The sequence below is a fragment of the Canis lupus genome, chromosome 36 (assembly GCF_011100685.1).
Source record: "Canis lupus familiaris isolate Mischka breed German Shepherd chromosome 36, alternate assembly UU_Cfam_GSD_1.0, whole genome shotgun sequence".
NCBI classification, from domain to species: Eukaryota; Metazoa; Chordata; class Mammalia; order Carnivora; family Canidae; genus Canis; species Canis lupus.
In genome coordinates, this window is record NC_049257.1 from 26,101,414 (window position 1) to 26,114,922 (window position 13,509).

Here is a 13,509-nt window from a genome sequence, read left to right on the forward strand (position 1 = left end):
CTAGGTTAAATGATGGCTCTCGGTTAATGAAGTCAGAATGTCAGAACTTTCCTGGAATACTACAGGGGAAGCCGTCTAAAGGCTCAGGAAAAAAAGAGAAGTTGAAATGGGATCTAGGATGGTCGACGTGCTCTGTCACTCCCAAACCGCCCCCTCAGAAGGATCAAAAGAACATTAACTTCACCAAAGTATTAATAAGTACACTGGGGTGAGGGTGGGGGGACGCCAGCAACCTTGAAGAGCTCTAACAGCTGGAAATACTGGTGGAGAACGTTGAGATAGAAATGAGTTGTTGATCTCGTTGAGAACAATAAGGTCCCAAAATTGTAGAGGCCAGACGGTAGGATTGAACTAGCAGGGATAGAAAGGTGTAATTACTATAGAGATGGATGAAAATCAGGTATTTTGACCTGCAGTGATCTGTAACAGTGGCTAATTGACTATCAGGTCCCAAGAAATATAAACAATAGGCAGGAATTAGGGTACTGTTTGACATATATAGAAGGAAAACTTCTGGGGGTCTTGGGGGGCTCAGCGGTTGAACATCTGGCTTCAGCTCAGGGCATGATCCCGGGATTCTGGGATCAAGTCCCACATTGGGCTCCCCTGCATGGAGCCTGCTTCTCCCTCTGCCTGTGTCTCTGCCTCTCTTTCTGTGTCTCAAAAAAAAGAAAACCTCTGGATATGCTGGACAGAAAAATAAGTTACCTATGGTGGAGATTCACACTCTTGCTTAGCTCCCAGATAGAACCAACCCCTGAGGCCTCAAGTGAGGAAGAGACTTGCAACAGGAGAGCAGAAATATACTGAGTGTTCCCCCATGAGCCTGCCCCAGGCTACCAGGGCCCTTGTCCAGACTGACATAGCCCTTAGGAAAGGGAAACAACCAGACCTTCTGGGAATTTTTATACAGTAATTCTGAGTTTTTGTGGATCCCTAGAAACCTAAAATGCCACCATAATCCGCTAAGCAGAGTGGGGCTCACAGAGGGTAGCCTGAGTCTAATAGTAGCCCCAAGAGGACGAGCACCGTCCTATGGTTATTTCCCTGTCCTCGAATGTATGCTTTAGCTGGTCGTGCGTAGTAACTGGCAGCGTCCCAGCATTGCCTCCGTGAGGGGACCAGGGCTTTCATGCTAGCGAGGGCCAAACGGAAGCATTTGAAACTGCTCCCACAGACGCGGAGCAAGTAAACCAAAAGTGAAGTTACATCTTGGGGTGAATTTTGACATAAAACCACTATTAAAGGCCTGAGACCTGCAGGGCTCTCATTTAACTTGCTCCCTTTGCTAAGGCAAAAGTCATGGGCTGTCAGGAGAATAAAATGGGAATGCCAAAGACAGATACATTTTCAAATATATTTTCTCAGCTGAAAAAAATCTAGCACAGTCTGGCACCTCATATGCAGTTAGTAATTAACCTGTTAAATGCTAGGTTTTTTACTTGTATATGAGAAAACGAAGCAATTTGCATGTACCTGACACCACCAGGCACAGCACGTCTTTATTACCTTATGCCAGGACTATGTCAAAGATCTTACTGTCATAATAGAGTTTGGAAGGAATTCGATCATTCTGATAGGATCAGGTTCCCTCTTTAGGAAAAGACCGTCATACTGATCCATTGGATTGCAACTGGATCCATTGGATCATACTGGATCCATATGGATTGGAACAGAGAAGCAGAACGTACCAAGGCTTGCTAAGGCCTCCATGTGCCAGAGAACAGGAGATAAACTTCAGGACCCTGCCATACTGGTAAAGTTTCTAGAGGCCCAGTGGTCCGGGACATGTTAGAATATTTCTTTTTCAGTTGTGTAATGATATGAGTTGCTTTAAGTCATCATGGTATGAGCGGCATAGATGGCGTAACGGTATAATGGTGCGAGCTGCTATATCTACCACGAAGGAAGAGGTTCAACATTTGATGGCTTCTTAAGTTGTGGAGAGAGTGTATCTACAATATATAGTCGTATTACTCGGACTTGTTTACCAACTAACGCGTGAGACTGGCGTGTTCAGATGGACCTGAATTACGAAAGAGTCTGAAGTAGGTAGCTCTAAGCTGTCATGTGACGGTCCCATCTCTTGGATCTTATCACCAATAGATCCAATGATACCAAAAGGGCCTTTGGCAGATTGAAATACTATAAGGTGCTTCCGATATGCCCCACTAGGAAAACCACAGCCTAGGTCCCTAGAGTTTTGTTACATGGCAATGGTGTCCTTTTGCAGCAGTTATCATCAACATCAGCAATCATCAGTTTTCTATCAGAGCCTGGCAGAGAGTGAATGCCTGACCACGGGCTACCACGTGATTATGAAATTCACACTGAACCACAAACTATTATCTAATCCACCAAACCATAAATCAATTTCTCTGGGATCTAGGACTTCCCCTATTGCCACCACATTCTCCTACCTTTCATAGAGATAAGAATGAGTGCAGTGCGTGTGTCATAAGCGTAAGTGCAGTGTCCACGCAATAGAGTGTCTGCATAAGTGCAAGGTCTGCATCTAGAAGTGTAATATATTACACGGATGGGTGGCCGCTGCATTGGGTCAGGAGATGGCACTGCATCTAGGTTGGTGTCCCTCCACCCACTGGCACAGAATGCAGTCTGGGATTCCTAACTCATTGATCTAGTCAGGGTAGGAAAGAAGAGGAGGGATTGTGGGCTTGGGTCCTGCTCTGTATTTGTTCCACTCCAGATACTTTCATGTCCCCAATTTTCTGGATTGCTAGAAGATTATTGAAAACAGATAAACCTTTGAGGAGATGTACCCAGGGCAGATAAAGCATTAGCAGAAGGTCCAGCCAGGCTACAATGGCATGCTGAGCAGCAGACTGGTGAAATTTGTCCTTTTCAGGCACCTTCCCAGCACTTTATTGCCACACACTCTGCAGGTGATATGCGCATAGGATCCTATGCTAAAAGGTCTGCCTTATTATTTCCTGGGCCAAAAGGGTAATCCATGTCCGACTGGAGAGTTCCTAGATAGCCCCAAAGGAAACAGTATCATCCTCTCAATGCTTTATTTTTTTTTAAGATTTTATTTATTTATTCATGAGAGACACAGAGAAAGAGGCAGAGACCCAGGTAGAGGGAGAAGCAGACTCCATGCAGGGAGCCCGACATGGGACTCGGTTCCAGGACCCCAGGATCTGTTTGCTTGGTCTGATTTAAGGTTGTCACATTCATGGAACTGTGGAGCAGAGATGATGATAATAAGGACCGCCGGCTTTCTATTTCCCCTTCTTCTTGCTCTATGTAGTGCCCTGGTAGCATGCTCTGTCTCATACTGCAGAGTGTACACCCTGGCTGCATGACAGCCTGTGTTGCTCTAGTTATAGAATGCAGCGGATTAGGCAAATGATCCGTTTGCTTGGTCTTACTTTATCTGAAATTCTTTGCACATTCCACCCACAAAAATATTCAACTAGTAGTTTCACCTGCAGTTCCGGTTCACCCTTATCCTTCTGCTTCACGTCTTACGCAACTCCCTTGGAGGCCTTAATAACAGCCGTGGAATATTGACAATCCATCTCCCCAGTCTTGATATTCTCAGCAAGTTTATTGTTTCAGAAACGTGGAACTTCAAGGGACTAGTTCTTGTAATGTTAGTAATTATCCTTCTCGATCCTCAAAGCTAGTCATGCTGCCCTATTTGGGCCTTCCTCATTTCTAGAGTAGGCCTTTATCTGCAGACCTTGGAATGCTGGCCCAGATGCCCTAATTTTTTTGTGTGTCAACTGTTGAAGGAACAAAGTCAAGTGACGAGACAATGAACGCACCAGGCTTGTGATAAAATGTCTAAGAAAGAAGTGGTAGTAATGGGGGCCTTCCATTGCCTATCACATTCTGGGCAAGGACCCAGGCATTTAGAAGGCCAGACATCAGGTTCAGAAAAAGTATCCTGGTCTTGGAGCTGTGAGGATTTTAATTGGGAAAACATTAGCCCCTCTGTCATGATCAGGGTTCTGGATCCCTGACTCCAAGTAATACAAGTAATACAAGTTGTATTTTGTATATTCTAGTAACGTACAAGTGATACATGTTAGTACAAGTTAGATTTTGAAAATCATTTTTTATTAAAAATAAAGGGGTAAAGCATTTTCTCCCTGCCCCCACCCCCAGACAATCAAATGTACACCTCCTGGGATGCACACACCCCACTCTGTGTACACACCTTAGCTCCTTTTGCTAATCCTATGCCCTTTACAGTCTCCTTTGTGTTCACAAAGGAAGGGAACACAGGTTGCTGGGAGACTTGTGCCAATCATTAATTTTCTGAATGTGGCATCTTCTTCTTCCTCTTGGCAAACCAGGGCCTTTCCTTGACACCTCACAGATGCTTGTAACCTCATTGTACCTGTCTGGCGGAAGCTGTGTCCATGATGTACTACTTGATTGGTTGGAGCGGGTGATCAGAGGAGGCTACACAGGAGACAGTTAGCATAGCAAACCTGAGACTGCTATTTTTTGAAAGTCCTGCTTGGAAGACTGGTCCTTGCCTGGTGTCTGGGAACTTGCTTAATAAACAACTTCCTGTTTAAAAAAAAAAAAAAAAATCTTAAGTAACAAGCATGGCTCACTGTATCGGAACCCCAGAAACAATATAGTTCATGCTGAACATCTCTTTTCCTTCTGGGGGGCTGGAATGTGGGTGCATGCTAAGTGAAGGATGCCTACGGGTCCAGCTCCCAGTAGACACTTTGGTTATTTAGTCTCTACTGAGCTTCCTCTGTAGAGACCCTACAACCCTTTGCACTTGTTACCACAGCTCATGGCTGGCGTCCTGTGTCCTAGGTGACTCCACTGCGAGAGGACCTTTGGGAGCCTCCACCTGATTTCCTCCAGCTTCTGCCCATGTGCCTTCTCTCTTTGCTGATTCTGCTTTGTTCCCTTTTGCTATAATAAATCTTAGCCATGAGTACCATATATTCTTATTCTAGTAAATCATCAAACCCGGGGATAGTCTTGGGGACATCCAATGTAGGGGCCAGCCTGCATAGCTACTCTAAAGGCAATGCCTCGACCAACAGACATTACAAGTTCCTCCACTGTCATGTCATTTTCTTCTTTCCTTACATCCAATCCATTCTCACATTTTATAGCATTTTTTGTGCTTTGTTCAGTGAATTCTTCTGTCGACTCAACACCTTCTGTCTTCTACATTTCAGGGATTCCTCAAAGTTTCTGGTCCATTAAGGAAGGCACTTGTTCTGCAACAACGATGTTGATTTTTTTTTTTTTTAATAAACTTCTCTATCATCTTCAAAGATTTGGGATGTAGCTAGGCTGGCAGGCACCTTTTATCAGTTTATATTCTGATCTCCTTGTCCCCTATTGTTTATCGAGTAAAATAGAAAGAAAATATTTCACTAGGCCTGTCAGTCCATATTTGCTTTTTTTATTTGCATTCAGTTATATTTAGCAAGTATTTATGGAGGAAATAGTGCCAAGAAAAACGAATGTTTACAAATATATATATATATATATATATATACATCTACTTTTATATGTACACGTGTATACATGTGTGTACATGCCTATGTCTGCTTTATTTTAACTTATTAGTTTTAAGGGTTTAATTACCACATAACGTTTTTTTCTTTTAAAGATTTATTTATTTTAGGGAGAGAGAGAGAGAACACACCAGGGGGTGGCGTGAGGCAGAGGGAGAAGGAGAGAGAAACTCAAAAAGCAGACTGTCCCCACTGAGCACGGAGCCCGGCCCAACCGGAACTGATCTCACCACTGTGAGATCACCACCTGAGCCGAAGCCAAGAGTTGTATGCTTAACCCACTGCACCACCCTACCACGTGACCTTTTTTAACACTAAAAACTGTAGTGTCAAAATAATTGGGATGTAGGGAAATAAGCATTAAAGGTCGGCTATAGCTAAAGGTTGACCTATTTATTGGAGATGAAAATTTGAGATTGTAATTATTACGGAGATTTAAGACACCACAAATTCAACTAAATACAACTAATACAACACATATATTAAATATCAATTCCATTAGTAGATGCTGTGGGTAATTTTAAGACATCAACTACTTCATTTGTATACATTTGATCTGACCTAATGAGCTATTACAATTTACCCCCCAAATCAAGCACTTATGACAGGTGATTATGTTGTTATGAAAAGTTATATGAAAATAACACTTTGTTTAACTTAAGTAAATGCTGTCAAAAATATTTCAATTAATTAATTGTGGTGTTCCTTCTGGACTACAGATCCAGACTGCCCATAATCCAAATTTCTACCACTTTCTAACTGTAACATTGGTTAAGTATTTAGCCTCAGTTTCTCCATCTATAATTGTATTGATGAGACAATGATCATGTCTCATGATCAATATATCATGATATATTGTATTGATACAATAACTGTGCTTTCCACATAGAGTGGTTATGACAATTACATGTGTTGATACAAGAGCTTGATATAGTGCCCGAGACATGTAAGTTTTAGTTATTATGATTATCATTATCATTTTACACCAAGTACTTAAACAAAAGACCCAGCTTATATTCTCATTTCATCCATTTACACTTCAGTGTCTTTCAGCAGGTGACACATCAACTTTTCTGGGCCTTAGTTTCCTCCTCTATGAATTTAAAGAAAGAACTCCATGGCCTCAAAGATTTTACCTGTCCTGAAATTTCAAATTTATTAGGCATTTTTTTGAAATTCAGAAACACCCACACTGTACTCTCATTCTGTTCTGAGCACTTGAGCCCAAAATTGATTCCTTATGGAACATATTGTTTATACCACTCTTTTGACATTTATTATATTATGTTTCTACATGTGAATATGTGTTCTTCATGTTCCTTCCTCAAGGCCAGATAATAATGACTTTAGGAACAAAGGGCTATTCTTTCCTCTTTGCACATGATAAATATTGATTCTTCATTCCATCATAATGCACGCATTGAAGAGGTGCCAAGCACTGTTCTAGCTAGACATTGAGGGAAAAAAGTAAATAAAACCTGATTCCTGATCTCAAAGAATTCATTATAGTAGGACAACCAATGAAACATAATTACTATATGGTGTGATAAATGCAATAATAGAGGATGAAATGCTCAAATATGCTTGAATGGCTCACAGAAATTTGTTTTCCGGAAGAAACATGAACTGGTCTTGGATGAGTACCAATGCCCCAGATGGAATAAGAAACAAAACAGTCCCCCTGTTATAACATATCTCATGCATATATGATAGAACTATTGTATCAAGTTTTGCTTTATTCTACTGAGGCTAGTAAGGCTTTGGTTTCCCTGAAGCAGATGGACATCCCTGATGTCAATTCTCTGAAGTAGGAATGGGTCTCCAAATATCTTTTTCTTCCCCACCATGACCAACTCATTACCAAATTCTCTCTACATATTACCCCTTACTTTTTTCTTGAATCTATTCATTCCTCTACATCTGTGCTTAACTCCGTCATAGTCCAAGCCATCATCATCTATCACCCAGGCCACTGCAATGTCTTCTCGCCAGTGTTCCTATACTTACTATCGCCCTCCTACAATACATTCTTCAAACTATAGCTAAGTGATTATTAAAAATAATCATGGCCCTTTCCCATTCTGAATAATTCAGACCAAAAGCCATCAGGTGGAACAGGCACAGTGTCAGAGCTAAACCAAGGTGAGGAGAGGAGGAGGATGGGAAAGAATGGCTGCAGATAAAGGAGAGTGGGTCAGAAGCAGGGACAGAGGCGGATGAGTTAAACAGTCCATTTATTCAATAAATTGTTTATTGTCCCCTGGGCTAGATCCCTGGGATGCTGTGGTGAGCAAAGACATAGCTCTGTCCTGGAGAAGCAGGATAATGGGAGGGGGGGGGGCACATCAATCAATTATAAAAACAAACATAATTATGAAGGGAAAATACTTAGTGCTGTGTGAATGAATAATGGGGAACTGATCTAGTCCTGGGTGCAAAGGTTTTGAAAAGGTATTGCCAAAATATATAAAATAAAATGAAAAAAAATTCATTGAATGTGGGCAAGGGATTGGGGGAGGTTTGAGGCAGAGGTGTTAGCAAATACATAGGCTTTATATTTCTAAAGCATAAGGACTGTTTGAGGAACAAAAAGACCTGCAGCCTTTTGAGTAAATCGCAGACATGTTTTCCCATTATTCCCCCAAAACTGTGGTGTGCTTTTACAGAAGGAAGAATGTCCTTCTATAATCCACAACACAATCATCAAAATCTGAAAAATAACATTGACACATTAGTACCTTCTAATCCTCATTTCCCTTCAGGCTTTGCCAGTTGTTCCGATAATGTCTTAACAGGATCCAGCCTGCAACTACCGTTTCCCTTAGCTGTCGTGACTCCTTAGCTCCTTCAGTCAGGACCAATTCTTCAGTTTTCTCTTCACTTTCAAGACCGTGATACTTGTGAAGAATTAACAAGTGTAGTCACTGTCTTACCTGAATCACTCTTACAACTTCCTGGACGTTTAGGTCTCTTTGTACATCTCTGATCTTCTCCTTTTTGATTCCTTTATGAGGCTCTTCTTTTTCAACCCTGTTCTCAAATTAATCTGTTACATTTAAGAAATATTTATTTAGTACCCACCATGTGCCAGGAGCACCTGGGGATACAACAATAATTCAAACAAACAAAACAATAATTCAAAATCCTATCTTCATAGAGCTTACTTTTTTTTATTTGTAAATTTTTTATTAAGGTATAATTGACATTATTTTGTTTCAGATAGACAATATAATGCTATAATGACCTGATATTTATACGTATTGTGAAATGATCACCACAGTCTAATTAACATCTATCCCATAAAGAAAGAGAATTTTTTTATGAAGAGAACTTTTAGCATCTACTCTCTTCGTACCTCTCAAGTATGCATTTTAGTGTTATTAACGATAGTCACCTTGCTGTTTATTACATCCCTAAGACTCATATATTTTATAAATGAAAATTTGTACCTGCTGGCTTGCTGCATCCATCTCACCCACCCCCTACTCTCAGCCTCTGGCAACCAACAATCTGTTCTCTGTATCTGTAAGTTTGGTGTCATATGTGTTTTAGATTCCACATATAAGTAGGATCACATGGGATTTATCTTTTTCTGTGTGTTCTTTTTTACTTAGCATAACGTCCTCAAAATCCATCCATGTTGCCACAAATGACAAGATTTCGTTCTTTTATGGCTAATATTCCATTTTACATATATACCACATTCTCTTCATCTGTTCATCTGTTAATCAAAATTTAGGTTGTTTTCATATCTTGGCTATCGTGAATAATGCTGCAATGAATATGAGGGTGCATATATCTTTTCTAATGTTTTTCCCTCCCTTAGGATGAATACTCAGAAGTAGAATTGCTGAATCCTATGGTAATTCTATTTTTAATTTTTTGAGGAACCTCCATACTGTTTTCCAAGGTGACTACACCAATTTACATTCTCACCTATAGTATGAGGGTCCGCTTTTCTCCACAGCCTTGCTAATTCCTGTAATTTTTTTGTCTTTTTATAATAGTCATTCTTGCTGGTATGAAGTGACATCTCATTGTGGTTTTGATTTGCATTTCCTTGATGATTAATGATGCTGAGCACCTTTTCATATGCTTGTTGGCCATCTGTAGGTCTTCTCAAAAAATATCTATTCAGATCCTCTGCTCATTTTTTAATCAAATTATTTGGGGTTTTTATTTTTTTGCTATTTGAATTGTATAAGTTCTTTATATAGTTTGAATATTAACCCTTTATTAGATATATTATCTGCAAAGATTTTCTTCCATTCCATAGGCGATCTTTTCATTTTGTTGAGGTTTCCTATGCTGTGCAACGATCTTGATATGAGAATTCCCCAAGATTTTATCCTTCACTCACAGTTTTTATTCTGCATACTTTCTACAGCATACTTTCTATTTATATTCATGGTTTGACTACCACAGATTAATTGATAATTTCCAATGTTTTTCCTTCAGTCTAGACACTTCCCATGAGTCTTAGGCTGGATGTATTTATTCGGACGTAATCTAGGAACTTTGAAATAGATATACCCGGAACCAGAACCCTTTATTTTTTCCCAGATTCTCATTCAGTGGATGTACTCAGCTACCAAAACGAGAAGTAACCTTAGATCCTTCCTCTTTTTTATTTCCCGTATCCAATCAATCACCATCTCCTGCCAAATTGACTTTCTCTAGCCCTCTTCTAACCGTTCTTCCTTTCTCACCTGGTTCCCTTTGTATTCACTTTCCAGTAGCTACCAGAACAATCACAAATACAATCTCAGTCTCTTATTTAAAAGCTTTAAATAGCTTTTTCTTCACCAAAAAGATGAAGTCTATGTTTTCAACATAGCATAAAACCCGCTGTGATCTGGTCTCTGCTTGATTCTCCAGTGTTTTGCTTTGCTTTCCAACTTACTCTAAAGGTTTTGTTGGGTCACACACACAGTGTGGCTAATAATTAACATCACAGTCTTTGGGGCAGCCCGGGTGGCTCAGCGGTTAGTGCCGCCTTCAGCCCAGGTCGTGACCCCGGGGTCCTGGGATCCAGTCCCACATCAGGTTCCCTGCATGGAGCCTGCTTCTCCCTCTGCCTGTGTCTCTGCCTCTGTGTGTGTGTGTGTCTCATGAATAAATAAATAAATAAATCTTAAAAAAAAAATCACAGTCTTTGCAGCCGGGCTGCTTACAGGTGAATCCCAGGTCTATCACATATTCACCCCAGTTTCCTCAAAGGTGAAATGGGTGAAGTAACAGTCACTGTAATACCAGATTGCTCGGAGGACCATAACACACGTGTGCTTACACCAGGTCCTGGTACATGGTTACGGGGTGCGGCCAGCACGGGATACCCCAGCCGCTGAGGGCTAGGCCTCCACTGGACTTGGCATTTGCCACAGGACAGATCTTAGGGAGCCCACTGGCCCCTTGACCTCTTCAGTATCATTTCCCTGGCTTGGGGCAGACCAGAGGCTGCTACCTTGTGTGAGCCCGGCATGGAGGCAGAACTCAGAGGCTGGGCCAGCATCCATCTGGCAAGGACCCACCTTGGAGAGAGTTGCCTCTGGACCTTGGGCCACCTTCTACCCTCCTCACATGCAGGGGCTTTGACAGGAGCCCTGCCTGGTTCTTCTTGAGGGTTTGGATCCGGGCACTCCACCTTGTCCACTGACAGTGAAGGACCAAAGGATCTTACTACCTGTGAGATAGGTACCTGTCCTTACTAGGCAGACCTAGCGGTTCTGTTTCCTTCTTCCTTGGCCCCTAACCTTTGCGGACTCCCTCTTCCTTTCCCAGTGGGCCCTGGTTCCCAGTGGGTGGGGGCAGGCCCGTGGCGGCCTGGCCGACCCAGGAGGGTAGACCACAGGAGGGACTAGTAGGAGTCTGTACCGCTCTGACTCCTCTCCCTTTGGTTAATAAACACAAATGCTTGTTTTTCCAAAAAAAAAAAAAAAAAAAAATTAGGCTCTTGTAATGTTTCTGCCGTTGTCCATCTCCTTCCTCCTCTTCCTCTGATGTATCAGTTCAGCGATGGGTTGATCAATCGGTTCTTTACGAGCTTACATTGGCTGTCCTACCCACGAAACTAGGATTTATTTCATGTTGCGGTCAAGGTCTCAAGCAGGCTCCCTCATCATGCATTTTTGGTTTTGATGGTTGCAGATGGAGCTACTTGAGCTGTTGTGCGTCGCTGCAGGCTTTTTGCCCCCTGTCGCTTACAGGTGAAGGCGAGACGGAGAGGCTGGCTCGGGGTCCGGGAATCCAGGCAGTCCAGGGGAAGGCTCCGTCCCCACGCCCAGCTGGTTTCGTGCCTCCCCGGTCTCCTCCTCGGCCCCGCAGACCCAGGCCGCCGTAGCCCACGTCACTTCAGCGAGCTGCCCTTCTCCCCGGAAATTTCCCACCCACCAGCCCGGAAAAGGCTCCCGGCGGTGCGTCCCCTTTAAGAACCGAGCCTCTCGAGGCCCGCCCGCCGCGACGCGCCCGCCGGGGTTCCCCGTCGCCATGGCAACCGCAGCCGGAAGGGGCGGGCCCCGTCGTCCTGCGTGTTGCTCGCCGCCGGCGCCGGCCGCTCGGGCGCGGGGGCGCGCGCTTCTCGGCTTTCTCCGCCGCGGCGTGGAGCCGGAGCCGGAGCCGGAGCCGGAGCCGGAGCCGGAGCCGGAGCCGGAGCCGCAGCCGGATTCCGCGCGGACGGCCACGTCAACCTAACCCCGCGCCGCCCGGGCCGCCGCGCCCTTCCCACAGTGCCCCGCGCCGGGCCCCGCCCCGCTCCTCGCTGCCGCGGCGGCCGCTCCTCCCGCGTCCCGAGGCGGCGGCCGGCGGCCGTGGGGGGCCGTGGGGGGCCGTGGGGGCCGTGGGGGGCCGTGGGGCCGGCTTGGTCCGCGCGCAGCTTGCCTCGGTCGGCGGGGCCGCCGCCGGGGCCCGAGGATGGGGGAGTAGCCGCACGAGGCCACCCGGCCGCGGCGAGGTGGGCAGGAGCGGGGCCGGCGGCGGGCGGGGGGGGCCGGGGGGGCGGGAGGGGGGTCCGGGGGGGACGGCGGGGGGGGGTCCGCGCCGGGGGGGACGGCGGGGGTGGGGGGTCCGCCCGGGGGGTCCGCCCCTTCCCGCCCCGCCGGGCGCCGTGTCCTGTCCGCTGCCGACCCCGGCTCCCCGCGCCTGCCCCCGGCGCCCAGGGTCCCGCGGCCGCCCGTCCCCGTCCTCGTCCCCATCCCGTCCCGTCCCCGCGGCGCGAGGCCTCCCGTCCTCCGTCTCCCGCATCCCGGCCGGAGCCGGGCCGCTGCGAGCCTGCGCGGCCACCTGCCCGCGAGCCGCCGGCCACACCCCCGCGGGGGACGACCGCCGGCAGGCAGCGCACCTGGCCCCCCGCCCCACCCCGGCGCACCTGACCCTGGGCACCTGTCCCCCGGCGCACCTGGGCACCTGTCCTCGGGCTCCCTCCTAGGTAGCTGTCCCCCGGGCACCTGGGCACCTGTCCCCCAACGTACCTGCCCCCAGGCACCTGTCCCCGCGTAAGGCACCTTCTCCCCCGCCCCCCAGCCCCTGCGGTCTAGCCTGCACACTTGTCACCCTCCATCACTGTACTTCGCAAAGGTGCGTCTTGGTTGCGTGAAAAGGGGGAGTCAGGTGTGAGCCGAGGACCATTCTCAGGTAAGGAGAAAAATCGGGACAGAGACACTTGGAATTAAACGAAGGAAAGAGGGATCCCCGGGTGGCTCAGCGGTTGAGCGTCTGCCTTTGACTCCGGGCGTGACCTCGGGGTCCCGGATCGAGTCCCACGTGGGCTCCCTGCATGGAGCCTGCTTCTCCCTCTGCCTCTCTCTGTGTCTCTCATGAATAAATACATAAAATCTAATATATAAACAAGGAAAGAGAAGCCGAGAATGCCTAAGGAGGTGACACTTTTCCAAAGCAGTCTGAGGTCTTTTGTGATCAGATGAAGTGGAGGTGATAGACCCTGTACAGCTGAGCATGTCAAGGTCACTGATTTCATCTCCTTTTC

The 13,509-nt window shown here is 45.8% G+C and overlaps 1 protein-coding gene and 1 long non-coding RNA gene across 4 annotated transcripts in view; one reads left to right on the top strand and one right to left on the bottom strand.

Moving 5' to 3' along the window:
- Positions 1-13,509, top strand: part of DNAJC10 (DnaJ heat shock protein family (Hsp40) member C10) — a 78,597-nt gene that overhangs the window by 5,606 nt on the left and 59,482 nt on the right. The window contains exon 1 of one of the 3 annotated variants that reach the window (XM_038585042.1): positions 12,313-12,477. The exons of 1 other annotated variant lie outside the window; for it this stretch is intronic. The gene's annotated coding sequence lies outside the window, so the exon portion shown is untranslated. Of the gene's footprint in view, positions 1-12,312; positions 12,478-13,047; positions 13,158-13,509 lie in introns of those variants that run through there. One more of the 3 variants, XM_038585044.1, reaches the window with a different exon arrangement.
- On the bottom strand, positions 3,149-9,136 carry LOC111094299. The gene is made up of 3 exons (XR_005384851.1): positions 8,462-9,136; positions 5,109-5,346; positions 3,149-4,548 (listed from the first exon to the last, which is right to left on the bottom strand). It is a non-coding gene; the product is annotated as an uncharacterized LOC111094299 (long non-coding RNA).